This window comes from Humulus lupulus, chromosome 5, assembly GCF_963169125.1.
Source record: "Humulus lupulus chromosome 5, drHumLupu1.1, whole genome shotgun sequence".
NCBI lineage: Eukaryota > Viridiplantae > Streptophyta > Magnoliopsida > Rosales > Cannabaceae > Humulus > Humulus lupulus.
Window position 1 is genome coordinate 110913799 of NC_084797.1, and position 8562 is coordinate 110922360.

Consider the following 8562-nt stretch of genomic DNA (forward strand, 5'->3'; position numbering starts at 1 on the left):
TATAACACTTCGTGTTTCGTTTACCAAAGATAGTAGGACAATATGATTCGGTATGGGTGATTGTGGATAGATACACCAAATCAGCCCACTTTTTTCCTGTTAAGACAACTTATACAGTGGAGCAATATGCTGAATTCTATGTGAAGGAAATTGTGCGACTGCATGGGGCTCCGAGGTTGATAGTATCCGACAAGGACCCCACCTTCACCTCCAAGTTTTGAGAGAGCCTGCAGAGGGCTTTGGGCACACAATTGCGGTTTAGTATCACCTATCATCCTCAGACGTATGGACAGTCTAAGAGGAAGATTCATATATTGGAGAATATGCTGTGGGCCTATGTGCTGGATTTTGGGGGAACTTGGAATAAGTATCTCCCTTTGATTGAATTTTCGTATAATAACAACTATCAAGAAACTATCGGAGTGGCTCCATGTGAAATGTTATATGGGAGGAAGTGCTGATCTCCCATCCATTGAGATGAGAGGGGTGAGAGGAAGTACTTAAGTCCTGAGGCTGTTCAGGGGACTAATGAGGCAATTGAGAAGATTAGAGCTCGAATGCTCGCCTCCCAGAGTCGCAGAAGAGTTACTCGGACTTGAGACGGAAGAGTGTAGAGTTTCAAGTCAGTGATCATGTATTTCATAGAGTTTTTCCCTTGAGAGGGGTGAAACGATTTTGAGTGAGAGGCAAGTTAAGGCCAAGGTTTCACTACAAGAAAAAATGCTTTTAATAACACCGAAAATGTGTTATCAAAACATACCATAACACTTTTTGATGTGTTAAGACCGACTATGTTATCGTAGGTCAGGGTACTTTACATAACACTTTATCATTGTTATACATATGTGTTATTATACTGTCAACGATAACACACTTTCTGTGTTACTTTAATATATAGATAAGTGTTTAATTATGTTATTTATAGTCGATTATATAACACATTTCAATACTTATAAATTTGTGTTATACTACACTTTAGTATAACATTTTTTTTGTGTTATACTACACATTAGTATAACACATTTTTTGTGTTATACAACACTTTAGTATAACACATTATTTGTGTTATATAATAAAGTTTGCATAACACAATTCTTTGCATAAAAAGTGTTATTGTAATAGATATTATAACACAATTTTTCGTATTATGTTAATATTTAGATAAGTTTAAATTCTCATTATATATTTCATTTATATAACACTAATTTATTCTATTACATTTTAATTTTTTTATATAATTAAAATTAGCTTTCTAATATATACTAGCATCATCAAATTAACTTGATTTTCAAATAACAAAACGTAAAAACATTCAACATTGTATTAACAATCCACAAATTAGTTTAAAACATTCAACACTGTCATCAACAACAAAATGTTCTTTAAGTATTCAAGGAGTCTTAAATATTCAACATAGTTAAAAGTTACTACTTTCAACACAAAGAAATAAACAAAGTTACTACTTTCAAGGAGTCTTAAGTATCCTTTTCTACTTCGCTTGTCACATCTGCAAAATAAACAAAGAAATATTTTATTGTTATTATCTAGCATCACAAATTACTTCAAGAAAAATGCTATGGAAATTATATCCAAGAAAGGACACCACATACAAAATAATGAATTAACAACTACACCAAAGCAAACAAAGAAACCAAACACTAAATTATAAGACATTGGTTATTTTTTTAGTATGAAAATGTACCTCTTGGAATAACTTTTTTAGAAGGCCATGCAACTGTGGAACCAACTGCTTCTTGTATTGTAAGCATCGCATTATTAGGACGAAATAAGTAAGATTCTGGTACAATATCAACATCAACCCATACTCGCATAAAGTCTGGTCCAAGAGGCTTTCCATGTACAGTTATCTTTGGATCGCTAGAATCCCAACGACCTTCAGCAACAATTACATCTGCCCAGTCAAGCAAGTAGCAAGCATTCTTCCCTGCTGTAAAGTTATGTCTTTTTTCTAGTGAAATACTCTACCAAATTGATTTTAAAGACAATATATTAGTTTCTGTATTTGTTCTTCTAAAATGAAAATTTAAAACAATAAGAACTTTGATAATTTACCTTAGGGGACTAAATATTGTTTGACTGCGGTACATTGCGAGACTGTCCTTCGCTTGGTGTCACTTTACCACCAACCTAAATATAAAACCAAGATAAGTTTCATTAGAAGAAAAGAAAACTAAGGTTTATAAGTGCAAGATAGAATTACCACCAAGTGTTCTTTAAGTAGATTCATCATTTCAGTCATTGTAAGCTTCATATTCTGTTGCTCTTCTTCTAACTTGGAGATCTTGCTATTACACATATTAACAACAGCTAGCTTTGACCTTGTTACGCCTCTTCCGTGTCCGATTAAATGACCAGATTTTGGGTTACCAAACAATTTTGTCAAGGCATCCTCATCAGCGTTGTCTGTAGTTCCAGATTTTGGGTCTTCAAGGAGAATCTCATTCAATGAACCCTGCATATAAATTAGTATAACTAATGTATGCATTATGGAAAATAAGTAAAAATTCACAAAAATTAAATGACTAATACTCACAAAAATATCAGATGTAGTTGGGTTTACAGGTTCACCATTCTTCTTGGTATGGGCTCTCTGAAAAGCATCGATTCTTGATATTTTAACATCCTCATTTTCTTTTTTCTACACAATAAAACAATAGAGATTATAAAATAGAGACTACAATAATGGAAGCAAAAATACAAATAGTATAAAACTTAATTATTACCATATCATCAATTGTTCAAGCATATCCTCTTCGACTTAAGGTGTGTGGAACAACTTTCTTTCTTCTCTCTTGGTATTTGGCCCTTATATCCTATTTAATAAATAAGTAAAAGAGGCATAACTATATTTAATTTAATACCAACAGAGATAAAAGAGGCAGCAACATCACTTCTTACATCATATTTCTTACCAAATGTTCTTTACTAATTTTTTTGGCAACAAATGCTCTCCATTCTACATCACTTTTTATGCAATTCGGCTTTAAGGCTAGTCGTTCACTCTCATTTTTCGCATTGATAATATCCTTTACAAGTCTAGATTTCCTAGCTCTCCATAGTTCTGCCATCATATCAAAGCACATCTTTTTTTGCCAATCATCATGTAAGTCATATTGTGCCTGCAATAGAATATAGAATAATATATTATATGTTTAAGTGTAGAGCTGAATATATATATAAAAAAAAATACAGTCATAAAACTTGTAACTCTACCTGAATAGATGCCCAAAGAGCATCTCTCATAATTGGTGAAACTTTCCTCCAATCTAAAATAGTGTAAGGAACAACCTCTCGCACAAGAGCGCCCACAAAAGAAGAAAATTGCACTGAGTTAGTACCAACTGTTTTCCCTTTTTCATTCCAATTTATTATCCTTAAGTCATTGTTCCTCTTGGTAAGATTTGCCAATAGAGTTTTTCCCCTTGTCTTCTTGGCTAAGTTCATTACATTCGCATCTACATCTTGAGGTATTTCTTCAATCTCAGTTTGATTTGCCTCATCAGTTGTTTTTTGTAATCTAACAGATTTTCTAAGAGATTGTTCAAGTTCTATCTCAGCCACTTCTTCACATTCTGCAACAGCCACTTCTTCACATTGTGCAGCAGCCCTTTCTTCAAATTCTGCACCAACCCTTTCCTCATCAGCTATCTCTTCATGTTCCTCCCTTACTCCATTTTCACAAACACTATCAACTACCTTATCTACTTCATAATTAAGAGATCTTCTAGTTTTTGACCTTCCAAGTGACATCTCCATGTCTTCCACATCATCATTTGGATCTGGCTCTGTATTATAGACCATACGACGAGTTGCTTCTCTAGTACTTATTGCAGGTGGTGAGTCAATTACAACTCTAACAGGTGCAGAAAACCTACGAAGAGCACTCTTTTTCTTTAAAACAGGGCTTCCAAGCAACATATCATCACAATCAGCTTGAGTCTTCAATGATGCTTTTCGCTTTTTGGCCACAAAATTGCATAAAGCACCTGGACGAAGGTGTTTTTTTGGAGATCTTCGTAATGTACTCATTTTTCAAGTTGAAATTGCTGCAATATAAAAAGAAAGATAACATAAGAATATTTAACAAAAATGCGAATCACCAACGAGTAATAAACATACACCAAAACCATAAAACCAGAATTATTTACAAGCGTATAGAACTCCGACTTCTTAACACCCATTTGAATATTCGCCCAATCACACCAAAACAATGGCACCTTAAAAGTACAATAATCAAGCATAATTATATCCTTGATAACACCAAAATACTCTTCTTTATCATTCAATTTCCCACTGTCATGTGCTTCCAAGTATACACCACTGTTTTGAGTTGTTTTTTCAGCTCCTTTTTTATGGAATCGAATTCCATTAGTCATGTACCCTTTATAGGAAGTGACACCGCGACTTGGACCTTCAGCCAATTGAGCTAACATGCCATCTGTTGACCCTCATTTTAGCCAACTGACACGGAGTCAAAATATGAATGATATGGACGAATATGTATAGATAATAACGTAATGACAAAAGTAAAGAAAACACAGTAATTTATAGTGGTTCGGCCCCAGAATCTGGTAATGACCTACGTCCACTTAGAATGATATTGATATGGGAACAAAAGTGTGATCAGAGAGCTTGGGCTCAATGAGTTTCAACACTCCTCATAAACAATACTAGTTTTCGCAGATAATTTCTATATTTCTATGATTTCCGGGCTCCAAAAGAAGGTCCCTTCCCATGAGCCATCTCCTGCTTTTTATAGGCTCATGGAGGGTTGCCCAATATTGTTATAGATATTATCCCCTGAATCATGGGATATTCAGAAGATTGCATGAAATAAATTCGGGATACATAAGATCTTTCCACAAATGTTGCTTTGCCAGCGGAACCACCGACCAGTCTGGTCGTGGTAAAATAGGTCTGTCCTGCTTCTGGTGTGTCTCCTGGTCGATACTCTAGAAGACGCTCCAGGTGTCAGGCACGTGTCAAGAGATTATTCGCCACGTCACAAATGCTAATTTATTGGATAACATTTGCCCCCCAAAGTTTATTTACTACGAACAGTAAATAAACTTTGAGCGAACGACCCTTCGGTAACCCCTCCTGACGTGTCAGAGCCCTTCGTGCGTTCTTGAAAAAAGCAAACCACTCCTGTCTAATCAAGGCTTTTCGGTTTCCCAGAAACAATTATGACGGCCATCACGCTTCCCCATACTTCGAAAATGGAAAACTAATGATCATGCCTTTTGAATACCAAAGACAAACTTATATAAGGTTACTTGAGGCACTTCTTCCTTTTTACGCACGTCATCTCTTTGTCGAAAAACCCTAAAAACCAGAGCTTTACTCTCTCCGGCGAACCTTCCTTTGTGCTGTAGGATCAGACGGTGGGCTCATTGACTCCCGAAACTCTCATTTCCATCTTCACGACCACTTTCCTTGGTAAGTTACTCTGAAACTCCATGCTTCTAACCTTTCGTGGTGCATGCTTTTAAATGGTGTACTGTTTGAATCTCTTGGTTTCTGATTTTTTGTACGCCTGTAGATAAGATGTTTTTGTAGGCACAGTAGGCTTTTGAGTAGGTTTAAAACCTAGGATTAGCACTTTTTAGGACGTAGGATCGAAGTAGCATTTCGATTTTTTTAATCCAGTTGGAAATAATTTCCTCCCGTTGCGAGGGGAGTCGAAAAAGCTTTTCAGGAAAACTTTTCACTTTCACCCTTTTGGTCCGCTTTTTAGACTGTTTGCGCAGAGAGACTTAGTTAGAATGCTGTTATATAAAGGCTTAGCTTTTATACTTCGACCAGCGTTACTTTAAGAATCTCCTAGATCCCTCTGACCTCGCCTCCCCATTCTTCTGTTTGCAGATTTTAATGCCAGATTTGTGGGGAGGTGAGAGACCCATCGACGACGACCTCCTTGCCCAACTGCTCGAGGGAGAAGAACAACTAGCCGATCGTATCCACCAGATACCCTTCTCACGAGCCTCTTCCAGACCGCACCCTTCTCCTTCAATGGCCCGTTCAAAATCCTCTGGCAAGAAAAGGCCCGAATCTGAAAGTAACCCTTCTCCTTCTGCCCAGCCTAATTCGCAGGCGGGGACTCCCTCGACCAGTGTTCGAGAGAATCTTACTCCTGACCCCAATATCCAAACTAGGGCTCGTCCTCGTCATCGCAATCCGCCCGATGTCGAGTGGTACACTCCTCCAGCCAGTTCGATGACTCCTCGGATGGTCGCGAACTGCTTTAGAAAATACCCCCTAACGGGGGTAACCATTACACGTCCTACTGCGGAGCAGAGGGCTAACCGTCCAGGAGGGGCAAACAGCGTCTGGTCCCGGTATCACATTGAAGCAGGGGCTTATCTCCCTCTTCATCCTTTCTTTGTGGGGGTGGCCAATTATTTCGGCGTCGCTCCCTTTCAAATAACCCCTAATGGATATAGGATGTTGGCTGCACTCTATGTCCTGTACAAACTTAACAAGTGGCCAGAACCTTCACCTCATGAGGTTAATTACCTCTTTGACCTTAAGTCCAATCCTCAACACTACGGGACGGGCTTTTTTCACTTCTGCCATCAGGAAACTGGCCGGACGTTTTTGAGTGGCACCACCCACATATCAAACGTGGGACATTACAACAAGGAGTACTTCTTTACTCTGGATATATCCAGCAACAACTTGGCTTTCGCGAGAGGAGGTACAATTTTGTCTTTGCCTTGGTCGATACTTTATCATAGAGTATTTCCTTTCGTCATTTCTCAAACTCGACTTGCTTTTCAGGCCCCTGGTTGCGCCCGACCCCAACACCAGATATGGTGTCGAGGTCTAACATTCTGGGCAGGATGTCTGCCGCTACCAAATGTGTCAAGACCTTGACACAAGAAAAGAATTTGAGGTCGTCTGGCCTTCTGGCTCCTCGCCATGACAATAGAGGGTCCGAAACGGACGAACCCACTGCTGGGGGGGTTCCCGAGCAGCAATTTCCTGTGCCCTCTCCAAGGAGGAGGCCAACAGGAGTTACGATCAGGGAACCCATGGGCAGCCCTTCTGCAGAAAGGCCTTCTGCTCCCCAAGGCAAGGGGAAAGAAAAGGCCAAAGAACCAGTCGTTGACTTGGAAGAGTCTTCTGATGACAATGGTAACGTTATTTCGCTTTTAAATGGTCTGCCAATCCCCTGTCACATGTTTGACGGGGATGGCAACTTTACATATGCTCCAAATCTAGGGCCAAACTTCTCCATGCCAGAAAATGAGTATATGATTAATAGAGTCAATAGTATAGCGACCAGTAGTTGTAGCTCGGGTATTCACTTTATTATCTTCTTTTTGTTGTATTACTTTTTTCCACCTTTTTCTTCCCTTATTAACCTCTTGTGTTTATTTTCATGCAGATATGTCGACTCCCAATATCTTTGACATGTACCAGGCCGAAGAGGAAGAGGAAGTCCCTCAACTTCAACGGAGGTCAAAGAAACGAACTGGTGAAACCAGTCGAGGCCCTTCAGCCAAGAAGAGTCGACCAGAAGACCCTCCTCAGGGTACTCCAACCGGGCAAAGTCCTGCGCCAACTGGGCGAACTCCTACCCCTCCTCCAGCTCCTTCTGAACAGCAAAACACCCCTGCTCGGTCCAATCCTCCACCTGCGCCTGCTAGGGAGCATCTTTCTCGCGAAGAGGCTCATGAGGCCAGGTTCGTGAGCCATACCATTCGATCCGCTAAGGATCGAATTGAACGGATTGGCAGAGGTGAGCGTGTTGGGGCTGCCATGATCCAAGCTGTAGAGCTACCAGTTGATCAGATCCTGAACAGGACTCTGAACGAGATCTCCAGCGTAAGTATTTCTTTGTTTCTCGAGTCTTTGTTTTTTCAGCTCTCGTGATGAGTCTTGACTTCTTTTTCTTTCGTTTACAGGCCTTACTTTCTGCCATTACTGCTCGTACCCGAGCCCAGGCCTACTTTGAGCGGATTGAGGCTAAAGTTCTCGAGAAACATCAGGTGAAGGCGGCTGAGGAGCTTTCGGCTGCTGAAGCCAAACATGCTAAGGAGTTGGGGACGGTGGTCCAAGAGCGGGATGCAGCGGTGACCAAACTGTCTGCGGCTGAAGCTGCTAAAGATGCAGCGGTTAAGCTGAGGGAAGAGTACCGGTCGTACAATAAAACTCATCTCCGCGAGATCAAGCATCTGGAGGGGGTAGTCAAGTCTAAGGACGAGACTATTGCCACTCTCGAGGACAAGGTGCAGCAGTCGGAGCTCGACAACTCCAAGAATCTGGAAAAGTATAAGAGGGCGACACTCCGATGTTTCTATAACTTTTGGAAACACAATTAGGGTGCTGACTTTAGCTACCTTTCAGAGGAGGTCAGAGTTGCGGAGTTGGCTCGGTGTGCTGCTCAACTGGCTGAAGAGGAGGCGAGAGCTGCGACTCCTGCAACCCCAAGCGTCGTTGGTTTGGACGAAGAAACCATCGAGGAAGAGACTGACCAGGTTGTTGCCCAGGATCCTTCTGCCCCCCATGCCTCTTAATTTATTTAGCTGCTCTTCT